Source organism: Bubalus bubalis, chromosome 14 (assembly GCF_019923935.1).
Source record: "Bubalus bubalis isolate 160015118507 breed Murrah chromosome 14, NDDB_SH_1, whole genome shotgun sequence".
NCBI classification, from domain to species: Eukaryota; Metazoa; Chordata; class Mammalia; order Artiodactyla; family Bovidae; genus Bubalus; species Bubalus bubalis.
In genome coordinates this window covers 7,011,442-7,026,085 of record NC_059170.1, presented here as the reverse complement: position 1 = coordinate 7,026,085, position 14,644 = coordinate 7,011,442, and the positions used below count along the sequence as shown (strand labels likewise).

General features: G+C 44.1%; 1 long non-coding RNA gene and 1 other non-coding gene across 2 annotated transcripts; both read right to left on the bottom strand.

Annotated features, from left to right (window-relative positions):
- Window positions 1-1,972: 1,972 nt before the first annotated feature.
- LOC123329061 lies at window positions 1,973-9,665 on the bottom strand. The gene is made up of 2 exons (XR_006544202.1): window positions 9,456-9,665; window positions 1,973-2,149 (listed from the first exon to the last, which is right to left on the bottom strand). It is a non-coding gene; the product is annotated as an uncharacterized LOC123329061 (long non-coding RNA).
- Window positions 5,527-5,599, bottom strand: TRNAK-UUU. The gene has a single exon. It is a non-coding gene; the product is annotated as a tRNA-Lys (tRNA).
- Window positions 9,666-14,644: the final 4,979 nt, after the last annotated feature.

The window sequence follows — 14,644 nt, the reverse complement described above, 5'->3', positions numbered from 1 at the left end:
CAGAGTAGCATACATGCTGATATTTTGCAATAAAACAGTTATATCATCTTTCAAAATGTATCTAATTCAAGCTAAATAGCATAGTTGTTTAATATCCACATTCCTTTCAAAAGGATACATTACATTTTTCTTAACCATTAAAACTATGGATCATTCCCTTTTCTCCTTGAACGATCTCTTCCCCTCCTCCCTGATAATTTTTATCATATTTCAATATATTTTTATCCTATAAATGACTTTACTTATGAATTTTAACTATGTTTAGAATCTGATTTATCATTGCAATTTGCAACACCAAAGTGATTGATATAATTCATTTGGATAAGCAATTATTAAACATCAAAGCAACATTTTATTGGAAATATACGTCTTATGAGGCAGATGAAGGGGACCAGGACGTCTTAAATGAAAGGACACTCGCCCCAGCCCCCAGTGTTACAGTTGCCCCTTTGTTGAACCTGGGGGGGCCCTGCCAGCCCTGAAGCAAGGCACTATGGGGAGACTCGGTGGGTGAAGATCACGCTGCTTCTCTAAAATGAGCAAGGCCAGTTGTGAAGGGGATGGGAGCGGTGGGCGGTGGGAGCGTTTCCAGGTAGGTCAGTCAGGAACGTTGCTGTATGGAGTTTGAAGATCAGTGGCCACATGCTCTTTGGAAGTGCATTCGTGCCCCCAGGAGTAAGTCGGAGTCCCTTTGAAAATGCTTCCTCTGCTCCCTGAGTGGCTTTCCCTTCTCCTCACCATACCCGTTCTATCAGTGTTCTCAATGCCACCAGTATAATGCTTGAGCAGGAGTAACTAGCATTGTGCAAGGAGCGCTGGACCCTTTCCACAGCATCCGTCACACCACGTCTCATCTGTCTTCTCACAACAAGGCCCAGAGATACTCAGAGCAGCCAGTGGTCCCCACCCCCATCCCTCCACACTGCTTCCTCCCTGCCCTCCCCTTCAGTCCTCTCTGCTTTTTGAAGGACCCCCATCTCTGCCCCACTTCCTCTTCCTTGCCTCTCCCTCCCTCCTCCTCCTCCCTCACTCCCTTCTCCTCTTCTCGCTCCTCCTTTCTCGCTCTTCTGTTTCCTTCTCTCCTCCAGTTTCTTTCTCCTTGAAATCATCATCACAGAACTAAGCCTGGATGTTATTTGCATAAAACCATTACAAAGGGGGGAAGAGTGACATTTCTTTATGGGCCTGGGTGCAAGCCTTTGACAGATGGAACTGGTATCGGAGAAAACAAATTGTTAATGCTCTCCTGAAATTTCACTGCGGGCACTCAATAGTTGCATGGGGGAACCAAAATATACTAGGGTCGAAGCAAATAAATTCCATTCCCAAACCACTAAGATGAAAAGGCAGCTGCAAATTAGGTTTGAAATGGACATCCCTGTCCTCAGAGATTTCGCAGTGACAAATGGATTAGTCCCCAAGTGGAACACAAACCTACTTTGCTTTCATAGAAGCGGAGAAGACTAATAAAGGCTGTGTCTCTATGCAGCCCTGAATCAACTGGGGCTCCATCAACCTGTTTAATAGCATCGCAGCTGAGCTTCTTAATTAAGCCACAATAAGAGCTGGTCCTTACGAAACTGGTAAACACCCGAGTCCTTGAGTTTATTAATTAATCTTTAATTTTCTTTCATTTAAAATGAAATGTGTTTAATTATTACATTATTATTTTTAAATGAATAGTGGTTTCAAGGAATAGTATAGAGAAGGATCCTTCAGTGCCCTCATAGCATCTATCAGTGTTCTCATAGCATCTATCAGTGTTCTCAATGCCATCAATATAATGCTAAGAAAAATATTTCCAAGGTCAAGTAAAATCATTTTTAGGCAACTGTTTACTATGATCTATCTGGGACACACACTCCAAGCGGCAAGGGTGAGGTTTTGCAAATTCAGAATTAAGCCAGCATCCTAACCTCATTCCTTGCCCCAGCCTCTTATCAGTCAGGAAAGGTAACAAGTAACCCCCACATTGCAGTTAACACATCAAGGTTTATTTTTCTTTCTCACGCAAAGCCGATTGCCAGTTGAGATGACCGTGGAGGGCAGTGTTCTTGGTGTTTCAGCCACCCGAGGGCTTCCGTCAGGCAGTGTCAGCCTCACCATACCTGTTTCCACTGCACAGGGCAGGGCTGTGAGATCTCCCCTCCTAAGGAAATTTTAAGTATTGTTGACTGTGGGCAGAGAACATTTAGTTTTTGCTTCAAAGTGTGAGGGGTGAATTGTAGACTAACGGAAAGCCTGTCTGTAAACATGGATTCATGAGTACTAGATAAGTCAGAGGACAAGTCCCTGGGAAGCTGTATCATATTAGTAAAGACAGGATTTTCCTGGGGGGCTGGGAAAGAGGACTGGTCACCGACAAGGAGACTCTGTGCCCTGGTCCTTAAGATCCATGGAAAAATGGGACCAGGAGGTGTGGGACTGGTCTGGAGAAATGGATCCAGTCCAAGGGGCAAGGAAATGAGAGGTGCTTTGGCAGATTTGGGGGTTCTTCCCCAATATCTGTGCTTTCCTTCTTTTGTATTAGTAGCCCAGGTATTTTGCTTGGCACAAAACCACATAGGAGAAAAACTACATTTCCCATTTGGGCTTGCCAGTATGTGTGGCCACATCACTAAATTCTAGTTAGTGCCATGTAAACCTAAGAACTGTGTTCAAATTCTGAGAAACAGCTTAAGGAAAGAGAGCGCTTCCTCCCTGCGCTGCTTCGTTCCTACTTCCTGTGGCTGAAATTCAGACTCAGGTGTCCAATGTAAATCAGGCACCTAGAGCTACGAGTGAGAAGCCTTACGTTTTGCATGGCAGAGCGACAAGACAGAGGGGGCCTGAGCCCTTGATGTCTTGGGAGCCACTGTACTCGCCCTCAACTGTCCACATTTATATAAGGCAGACATACATCTTTATCTTGTTTAAGGAACTGTTCATTTGGGGGGAAACTCGAGCTGAATGAAATATCAAATCTCATCACAATGGGTGCCATTGAGCTAGAAATCTTGGGGAAATTCAGAAGGTAACAGGCAGAGCCCGTGTGCACTCTGGAAGCACAGTGCAAAACTCCATGGATGGGGGAGTGGATGGTTGACAGGCTGGAAGAGATTTCTGGGTTCCGAGAAAGGTGGACTCTCGAAGGACTGCCCAGGATAAGCTGGGTGTGGGAGCTGGGTATGGGTAGAGACAGGACAGTGAGGGAGAGGAGAGCAAAGAGAGGGTGGTTCTCTTCCAAGGCTTGGGATGGGAAGGCAGCATCCTTCCGAGGGAGAAAGGGGAGAATCAAACCCCACCAGAGTGGCGTTCTACGAGGAAATCAGAGCAGGTGAGAACTCACCAATAGTTGAGATATCTTGAAAATTATATCTAAAAGAATCCGTTCACAGTCGGCTGGAACAGTTACTTGCTGAATGAAATGAAGAAGGGATGACGGCATGAATAGCACCAAGAGAAGTTTAATAGAAGCAGTGCGGAATAGCGGCTGAGAATGGGGATTAGAGTCTTAGAATCCATACCTCTATATCTCAGACCAATGCCTACATGTCGTGTTCAACAAATACAGACAGGCAATATTACTCCTGCTACTGCTACTGTTGCTATTGTTACGGTTGGGAGTAACTGAGTGTCCACAGGTGGGTCTGATGGCAGATGAAGAGACCTCAGGGTCCACAAGCCGCTGTCTCGTTCTAAACTTCCCTGGAAATTTTTCCTCCATATTCTCAGATGCAGTTCAAGGTTCCTTCAAATCCTGGGTTAATGTCTGTTCCTCTAGGACATCAGTTGTGATCACCTTGATCCACAGCAATCCCTTGTTCTGACAGCACGTTATTACCTTGTCATCAGGCAGCTGTGATGTGCCATCCTGGATGGATTCTACCTTGTTTTTCCAGCATTTGATGGGCAAACAAGACCCTTCAAAATACCTGAGCCCTGTTTGATTCTGCAGACTCATCTTGCAGCGATTCCTCCCACTTTGAAAATCCCCTCCATACTCTCACAATTTTTTTATGTCTAGTTATCACATTTTATTAAATAGATGTGTCGTAATCATTCTTCTATTGTTATATTCACTTTCCCTCTTGTTTTTCACTATAAGAGCACTGTTAATACCTTTGAAACTACATTTTTAAAATATTCATAATTAGTAGCATTCTTAGTGTGACAGTCAGAAAAGGTGTGAAGAATTCTGAGCTTCTATGGAACTTCTCACATACTCTTTTAAGTTATCATCTAGCTTTTGTATCATAGGCTTAAATACATATTTGAATATAATTAAATACATTATATGCACTTCCCAGGTGGCACTAGTGGTAAAGAATCTGCCTGCCAGGGCAGGAAATATAAGAGGCTCAGGGTTCGATTCCTGAGTTGGGAAGATCCCCTGGATGAGGGCCTGGTATCCCACTCCAGTATTCTTGCCTGGAGAATCCCATGGACAGAGGAGCCTGGCGGGCTACAGTCCATAGGGTCATGAAGAATCAGACAAGACTGAAGCTACTAAGCATGCACACAGGCAAATAAATTATATACAGTGTTAATATATAAGTAAATCTCAAAATAGAGTAAATATTTATTTTATATATAAGTAAATGAAATTTATATAAATGGATATAATTTTTGACATGTAAATAATTGCATTTTAAAAGAAAATTATAATGTAACTTTCAAAAGTAGTCCACTGAAGCTCAATTCCATTCTGGTTCAATATCCACCATCATGGGTTAAAAAAATACACATACAAGCTTTCCTTTCTTAGGAATTCTGCACCGTTCTTTTTTTCTCCATCAACTTGTACAGCCCTGGCAGAAATTTAGTCTTAATATATATTTTTATTCTTGGAAGCCTTTTATTAATCAATTTATCACCTATCACTGCAACAAAAATATGCTTAAAAATGAAATTAAAATGCTTTTCATTGACTATAAGCCTTTAAACTTTAAAATAAATTCAATTCTTACTATGGTGATTAGTAGAATCAGTTCAGTTCAGTCACTCAGTCATGTCCGACTCTTTGCGACCCCATGAATCGCAGCACGCCAGGCCTCCCTGTCCATCACCAACCCCCGGAGTTCACTCAGACCCACGTCCATTGAGTCAGTATGCCATCCAGCCATCTCATCCTCTGTCGTCCCCTTCTCCTCCTGCCCCCAATCCCTCCCAGCATCAGAGTCTTTTCCAATGAGTCAACTCTTCGCATGAGGTGGCCAAAGTACTGGAGTTTCAGCTTTAGCATCATTCCCTCCAAAGAAATCCCAGGGCTGATCTCCTTCAGAATGGACTGGTTGGATCTCCTTGCAGTCTAAGGGACTCTCAAGAGTCTTCTCCAACACCACAGTTCAAAAGCATCAATTCTTCGGTGCTTAGCTTTCTTCACAGTCCAACTTTCACATCCATACATGACCACTGGAAAAACCATAGCCTTGACTAGATGGACCTTTGTTGGCAAAGTAATGTCTCTGCTTTTCAATATGCTATCTAGGTTGGTCATAACTTTCCGTCCAAGGAGTAAGCATTTGTTTATTTATTTATTTATGGTGCCTGGACAGGGACTTGAACCCTGGGCCTTCAGATTAAAAGTCTGATGCTATACCAGCTGAGCTACCCAGACAGTAGAATATACTGATCAAAACAACTTAAACATGTCACAGTTTGTGATAAAGACTGATCAATCCTTAAAAAAGTAAAATACTCTGGGATACACTTCTCTTAATATGAGAGGTGGGACTTTTTTCATTGAATATATTCATGAATGAATATTATTAACTTAAAAAGACAGGCTTCAGCATCAATGCCTTTCACACCATTTGTTATTCTTGGTATCAGTGCTGAGAGCTGTTCAGCGAAACAAACAGATGGACTTGGAAGGGCTTCTGTTGTCTGTAGTGCAATCGTTTGGTCTCTCTTCAAGTTATATGCCAAAAATTACAGTGAGTTTTGATAATCTATGAACTGACATTGGTACTAGGTTCTCCAATTTCTGTGACAATGAAGGACTGAAAACAGTCCTTCTGTAAAAGCAGGTGGTTCTCAGTTATACAATAGACATGCTACCTAGCTATCAGACATCTATGTTCTGCGCTGAAGGTGAGCATTTCAAAATGTGCCTTTGCTTAGTGCCCTGAAAGACATTTCTTTCTTTCTTTCTTTTTTTTCTTGCAGCAGGAGCAGGGGCCTGCATCTCTGTAAGATTCAGAATGGGTGATGCCTTTTCAGTGGGGTCCCTCATCTCCCACCCCTGTCTACCCTCCTTCCGCCTTGGAGACTAACTGCATGGACCAATCAATGGGCTCCCTTCCCCTATGGCTTCCGGTTGCGTTTGTCCAATGGGGAGCCTGGGGTTGGTGGAAGCAAGGAGAAGAGAGAAGGTTGGCTGGGCATTTATGCCCAGGGCTCATCTGCGGAGTGACTCAGGGCACCTCTGCATTTTCTCCAGAAGGCCACAGCTCCTTCGCACTTTACACAGCCTGTCTCCACGTTCTAGAAACCTCTCTCCCCTGACCCTACTCAGGACTCCACCAGCCCAAAGGGGAGGCACAATCCTGTGTAGCTTTCTTTACTCCACCTACACCTTTATTAATATTTCCTCTGTCAAACACTCCTCAAACAACCCAATTTGACTGTGCTGTTTCCTGTTGGCATCCCTACTGATAAACTTATTTTTTATATAGTGGAAGAAGGACATGTGTGAAGGAGGAAGTGGCAAATACGACACGAGTTAAGTGGAGGTTCTGGAAACTGGTCCTCTTAAGACCGTCTGTGCCTATGAACCCTTGGAAAAATCTTCATGACCCCCAGGGGCCTGGGCACTTCAATTTGATGATGGCCCATTTGGTACCTGACCATCCCTGTCTGTGCCTTCTGCTGCATAAGGGTAAGGACGCAGTTGGGTGCCAAAGAGGCATTAAAGAAAGCTGGGGTGCTTTCTCTTGAACGTCAATGGATACAGGTGAACCCTATCAGGCTTTGATGTGCGTCCAACAACTTCCAAGCTCTCCTGCTGCTCAGCCACACCCACCACTGACCTCACCTGCAAGAGAAGTAAATGTCCTCCTCTGAGCTGTGGTATGGGGCCGGGTCTGGTTTCACAAAGCTGGGACCTCATAATTGCCTGCTGGAGTCTGGCATCAATCACCCATGACAGGGAGCTTGCCTGGTTTTTCTGCCAGCCTCTCTGCAGCATTGATTTAAAAATTCCAGACAATTCATCGAGACTTCTTTATTGCAGCAGTGGGCAACTGATCTACAATAACATGTAAAAAGATAGGGGTCCCCAGGCAACAACAGCAGCTGCCATTTGAGTTGAAATTGGAGTTAAAATGTGTGCTGAATCCACCTGCTGGGGGTGGAGCAATGACCTTGCACCTTCCATCCTGGAATGGTCTAGAAACCCCTGGGGGCTGTTGCCTGCTGCCACTGAGACTTGAGGCTGCTGCTATTAAACAGATGGCTGTAGGTGTGTTTGCATTAATTGCTACTATGATTTTTTTTTCCTTCGTAAGGATATTTCAGATTCTACCATCTATATATCTATCTAGGTGCTATGGCTCAGTTGATAATTTGAATTCTTGTTTAGCAAATATTCACTCTCTTCCCATCACCATGTTGTAAGTGGGAAGTGCTTCCTTCACACCCCCTTTGATATGAGTTTGGCCCACTGCTTTGCTTTGACCAGCTGAACATCAGTGAAAGTGACAGACCAAAGACATTCAACGTGCTCCCGCAGCTTGTTTTGCTCTTGCTCTTGGGGATCAGCTATGAGAAGAACATGCCCAGATGGCTGCTTCATCTCAGCTCATGGAGAAAGCCCCATAAAGCCTGGCCAAGATCAACCGAGCCATGGTGGCCCCACAGACCTGTGAATGTGGACATAAACGCTTCTTGTCAACTGCTGAGTTGGGTTGGCAACTCCTGAGAAATGACTGCATTTGAAGATTCTGCTCTGCTGAACCCAAGGGAAGCAGTGTTCATGTCTCTGCTCAAAACCAGGCTTCATTCATTCTGGCATTTATTTATGAATGCACTTGTTTATTCTGCAAATGTGTTTTTATCACTCTCGATATTAAGCACTGTGCTAGAGAGATTCATGTGTCTCCGTGTGTCTGGGTTGTCCCTCGATCTTTGTTTGGGAGAGAAATGAGGTTATGCAGGTGCACATCCGTAAAGTGCTTTGAAAAGAAGAAAGAAAGTGAAGTCACTCAGTCGTGTCCGACTCTTTGCGACTCCATGAACTGTAGCCTATCAGGCTCCTCCATCCATGGAATTTTCCAGGCAAGAGTACTGGAGTGGGTTGCTATTTCCTTCTCCAGGGGATCTTCCTGACCCAGGGATTGAACCCGGGTCTCCCACATTGCAGGCAGTCACCTTACCATCTGAGCCACCAGGGAAGGCACACTATAAATCCTGCCAGTTTCCCAGCCCTTTTCTCCAGCTTTGCTCGGCTGCATGACCTTCTGAGGCCAGCCTGGGGTGCGGTGAGTGGAACGGAATCCTGCTCCTGCCTGGACAGGCTTAGATGATCCCCCTGCATTAAAGCAGGGGCTTTGGGGGAGGAAGAGGGGCGGAAGGTAATGCTCACCGTCTCCCCTGCGGGGAACAGGTGTTCTCACCTCTTGCCTGGGTTACTTGGCTCAGCCACTTTGTGCTTAATCTTGTTTGTTTTCAGGTAAAGAAATGAAGGCTCAGAGAGAGGTAATAACTCACCCAATCATTGGCAGAGGGCAGGAGTGTTAATTATTATTATCCAAGTCTCCATGATTAGAGATGTGGAAAGACCACCTTAAAGATTGAACTCTTGAACATCTGTGCAGAAGAGAGTTGCCATAGCAGGCCTGACTGCTCTCTTTTGAAATCCCGCTTACAGGGTTGGCCCTTGGCTGGTGTATGGGAACTTGGATGTGGGGAGTGTTTTCAACACTGATTGATAAGAGGGGCTCCCTGTGCCTAAACTGTTTATGCTGAACACCTGCTCTCCTTCTGGGAATCTGGGGTGTGGGTGCATGCTAGGCAGAGGCTGCCCGAGGCCAGGTCCCCAATAAAAATGCTGGGCACTGAGCCTCTAATGAGCTTGCCTGGTGGGCAACATGCACACATGTTGTCACATCTTGTTGCTGGGGGAATTAAGGGAGACTTGCGTGACTGCACTGAGAAAGACTCTTGGAAGCTTGCTCCTGGTTTCCTTTGGACTTCATTTCATGTGCCTTTTCTCTTTGTTGATTTACTTTGCATTGATTTCCCATAATAAAGCACAGCCCTGAGTATGGTTATACTCGGAGTTGTATGAGCGTTTCCCACAGCCCCCGCCCCCAGTCAGCAAGCCTGACAATGATCTTGGGGTCCCCTAATGCAACATCCCTTCCTTTTACTTGACTCTAAGCCTTGGCCATGGACCTCTCACCCCAATTCCAACACAATCCTTGACTTTTAGGATCATCTTACTCATCCATAGGACTCTGTTGAAATCTTACCTTGATCATGAGTTGTGAAGGGTTTTCACCCTTCTTGTGACTCCGCAGCATTAACTTCCAGAATTATCCATCAGGTTCTGTGTCTTAAATGATAATCTGTTTCCTTCCAACGAACTGAGTTTTGACTTTTGTGGATTGTGTCAGTGTATCACAGCCCTTAGCCTAGAAGCTGAAATAAAATGATATAAAGTGAATGTTTTCACATTGGTTTGCTTTGTCTTCCATGCTCTGCGTTCACTGAAAAGAAGACTTTTGAAGATAGAATCTTAATAGATACCAAATTATTACTTAACTTCAAAATATTTTGACAGCTCATAGACACAGCTATAGCAAATATGTCTCTCAGTGACAGTGCCTATAACTGGAATTAGCCCTAGGGCTGTGAATCCTAGTTTTAAATGTGATTAGAATTTTATTCCCTATAGGTTGTTTTAACTTGTTAATCCAGTCATCAAAAATAGATTGAGTGCCAAGTGCCACTAACTGAATATTGTGGAAATTACAAATGGAAAAGACTCATTCTATTCTTTGGAAAGATGTGGGTTCCATGGTGGTTTTTGTAGGTATTTTCCATGCCCACCCAGTCTCTGGCCACCCATACCCCTGCCATGCAATAACCTCAGGGTTGGTCATGCTCACCCTCCTCCCAAGTCATCCATGTGTCTCAGGGAAGATGACACCATGCCTAGTGACAGTGGGAAGCTAAGCAGTATAATCCCCGCCTCTTTCCCACATGATTGGTTCACCAAAACCATACCTAAGCCAATCAGCATGTAGGAGGCTCAGGGTGGCTCAATCAGGTCAGAGTTCAGATTTTCCATGGATATGTCACCCTCTGGTCATATATGGGAGAATTGGTGATTTGAGTCTCAGAAATGCTGGGCCATTTTGGGAAGCCATACTGAGGAGGAGGAGAAAGGCACCAACATGAAAAATAAAAGATTAAACGGAGAAGAATCTTAAGGTACTCCTGATGTCTGAACCTCTGAATGTATTGCTTATGTGAACAACATATCATTTTGAATAATTAAGTAAGGATGAGTTAGTACTTTTAAGGTTTAAATGATTTAGCTCCAGAGCATCTGTTCACCTATCCTTTCTCCTGTTGTTTATACTCTGATTTTCCTTTGGAAAAATTATCTCTCCTATATTCCGAGACACATGTTTGGACTGATACCAGAATCAGATCCATAGGGGTTGCTTGTGCAAGCTTATGCCCAATGGCACACTCTGCCATTTTGGTTTTGATGATTGGATTAGGAATAGACTCATAACTCAATTTGGGCTAGCAAAAGGATAAAAAAATTTAAGGCTTGTGTATTAGATACTATGAGATCCCCTTTTTTCCACTAGTTTGTGTGAAGATCTGTGTTCTAGACTTCCAGGAGCAATTCTACTGCCTCCTGTTGAGAACCCAGAACGGCTGGATCCAGAGATAAAGGCAACATTACAGAAAGCGGAGGTGAATGAGAGAAACCAAAGCGTTTAAGATCCTGGGTTTGACCTGTCATGAGGCATGCTACCTCTGGACCTCTCTCTCATGGGCATCAAACTCAACCTAACCCAGCCAACAACAACAAAACTGTTTATTAACTATGAAACTAGTTTGAGCTGGTTTCTCTAACTTTTGCTACACTTACTAAACTTTTCTATGTCATTAGCCATTAGGGAAGTACTAATTAAAGCCACAGTGAAATACCACAACACATCTGTTAGAGTGGCCGTTGTGAAAACTTGACAATACAGTATATTAATATATAAGTTTTATATATATTATATATATAGTGTTTGTATGTATATATATAAAAGCTTGTGGAGCAACTGGAACTCATGTGCTCCATTTAGAAAAGCAAAATGGTACAGTCATTCAGGAAAGCAGTTTTTTAGATTCTTATAAAATTAAACACACACTTACCAGATGACCCAGCAATGCCATTCCTGAGTATTTACCCTAGAGAAAAGGAAGCTTATGTTCACACAAAAACCTCTACCCCAATGTTTACAGCAGTTCTCTTCAAAATTGCAAAAATATGGAAACCACCCAAATGCCCTTCAGCGAGCTAATGGTTAAATAGCCTGTACATCGCACGATGGAACGCTACTCAGGAATAAAAGGAATGAACTATTGATATACAGAGCAACTTCTTTGAATCTGGAAAGCATTATGTTGGATGGGAAAAAAAGTCTCAAAAATTACGGTGTATTTCCATTTATATGACTTCCTGGAAAGGGGGAAAAAAACCCAAGATAGAGAACAGTACAGGGCTGCCAGGAGTTATAAGTGAGGGAGAAATTGTGACTAGAAGGGACTAGCAGGAGGCTGGATTTTTTTTGGTGGGGGGAGATGATAGCACTGTTCTCTGTCCTGATTTTCATGAGGATTACACAACACATATGCATACATTAAAATTCATAGACATGTACACTACAAAAGGTCAATTTCACTGTATAATGTTTTAAAAATGACATTTAAAGTCACACAGGCAAACTGATGTCTCTGAAGGCATGACTTGAATTTCCCTTAGAAAAGAGGAAGATTCTCCCACAGGCCCCACACTCAACTAGATTGGCCTGACTTTCCAGAATCAAATCCCAGATCCCCACAGGAGGATGGTGCTGGAACGCCTTCCCTCAAAGGTGGCGTCAAGCTCTGCCCGCCCACAGAAATGTAGGACAGCTAAGATTGCGGTCTGACGGCTCAGGCTTTTTCCTCCTCCTCCCAGTTCTGACAGGCACATGGAAATAATGTTGGAAATGTAAACTCTGTGTGTGAATGGGAATTTTATTTCCAGAGATGTTTAACTTTTTTTTTCCTTCTTATGGGCTGAAAACTTCATTCATACCTAAATAAATTATCTGGGGGTGTTGATAAGAGGATATAAAGTCTTAGAGGCTTTTCACAAAGCTCTGTATTCAGAAAACCAGTCCTTTTCAGGGCTGAACTTTTTATAGGGAGTTGGGGGTGGATGGGTAGAAGGGTGGGAGGGTGTATGGCAATCTGAATATGCTGTGTTTTCTTTTCCTTTTTATGTGTTCACAAAGCTCTCTGATATCAGGGAACCACAAGTTCAAGGTGGGAAAGCAGATAGGTTTCTCCGGAGACAATTGCCCTTCAAAGCACACGCAGGAATTCCACTTATTCTGAAGACCTGCTGGCAGCAATCCAGTTTAGTTTGCATTTCCTAAGACAGAAATTGGGAAATAGCAGTAGAAAAATAGGAGACCCTTGTTGTCTATCTTTGGCTTCAAAGGTAAGTTAGCCAGGGACTCTGTTTAAATGGCTGAATGAAAATGGACATATGAGATAGAGGGGTGGGGAACATTTTAAGGTTTTATACAAGTACTATGGGTTTTAATTTTCTATGTTTTCCCCCAAATTTTGATAGCAGCTATGTGTGTTAGTAGCAGGCATTGGCTGCAAATGGTAGAGATCCAAAATTAAACTAAACTAGAAGACAAGGGCAGAAAAGGCAATGGCGCCCCACTCCAGTACTCTTGCCTGGGAAATCCCATGGACGGAGGAGCCTGGTGGGCTACAGTCCGTGGGGTCGTGAAGAGTCGGACGTGACTGAGCAACTTCACTTTCACTTTTCACTTTCACGCATTGGAGAAGGAAATGGCAACCCACTCCAGTATTCTTGCCTGGAGAATCCCAGGGACGGGAGCCTGGTGGGCTGCCGTCAATGGGGTCCCACAGAGTCAGACACGACTGACATGACTTAGCAGCAGAAGACAAGGGGATATGGCTCGTTTAACTGAAAAGTGTGGAGGAGGATTGCAGGCTGGTTGGATCTAGGGTTGTGTTGGTGTTGGTGTTGGTGTTGTTGTTTTAATTGGTTATTCATTAGTTACAAATAGAACTGGGCCAGGAGAAATCAATCTAATATAAATGTAAAAGGTTTATGTGGCTTATAGGAGATCTGGGAAGAGATTAAAAAAAAAAAAGGATTTGATGGATCTGAAATCAGGAGTGAAATTCAAAATTCAAATTGCAGAGCTGCTCCAGGACACAAACCAATGTTCCCACTCTTGGGGCCATTGCAGCTAAGCCCAGGCACCAGCCCTGGAACCCCCCCATTGATGCCAACAGGAAATTGTGTCCTGGGGGCCTCTTGCCAACAAGGATCAGTGTGGCATCTTCTCCAGGTGACCAGCTTCTGGATAGTATGGTATATCTAACTCACTGAACCAGGTTACCTTCTTGCACCCTATAGGGTGCAGGAAAGCATGTTCGTGACTTTTCCTTTGGGGAAACATGAGCCCATAAGGTGGGAAATTCTCTAAGTATGGAGGAAATTTAAGGATGTTCCGGGACAAACAGTAACAAAAACAACATCAGCAGCAACAATAGCTAACATATGTCAGTAGTTTAAGATGTGCCTGGCAGTCTTCAAAGTACTTTACATGTATCAGTTGATTAAATCGTCATAACATCCCTTTGGAGATGAGTATTCCTCAGATGAAGAGTCTGAAATAAACAGACTTAAACAATTGGCCCAGTTCTATTCCAGGGTGACTCTCCATCCAGCTTTGCCTGGGGTGGCCCCCAAATAAATATCATGAGCACCCCCATTTACTCTCAGAAGTGGTCTGATTTGGTCAATGAATTCTACAGTCATTCTACCCAGTCGTGCAGCTGGGCGGAGGAGAAGCCTGGATGACAAAGAGCCCCTTACTGGGGGCTGCTGCTGCCACCAGACTCCCTCTTATTTCTCAGCTCTGCCCTCCTCTGTTGGGGTCCCTTCCCCAGGGGTCAGCGCTGAGAACCTCCCACTTCCCAGGCCAATAGAGATGGTGGTAGCCCACCATCCCTACCAGAGAACCCACCTCCATCAAGTTGTGTTTTTTTTTGCCAGAAGTCACAGAATTTCAACTCATTGGCTTCATGGGTTTAGAACTCCTTTCTGGAACCTGGGCTGATGCCCCAGGAAACTCAGGTGCTAAGAGTTGGGGGAGACATCACCAAAAGGAGACGAGGGTGCTGTGGTGCAGAGGAGCAGGCGGATGCTGTGCAGGAACAAACATTTGACATCCTGTCTGCCTGTAAGAGCCCACTGTTCACCGTGACTCTTGTAGGAAAACCTGGCTGGCAGAACTGGATTCTCCAAGTGCCCCGTGTGTTTAGTGATCAGAGAGGACTGATTCTAGCCTGATGCAATCAGATGTTGCCACTGGAACCCGTCCCATTA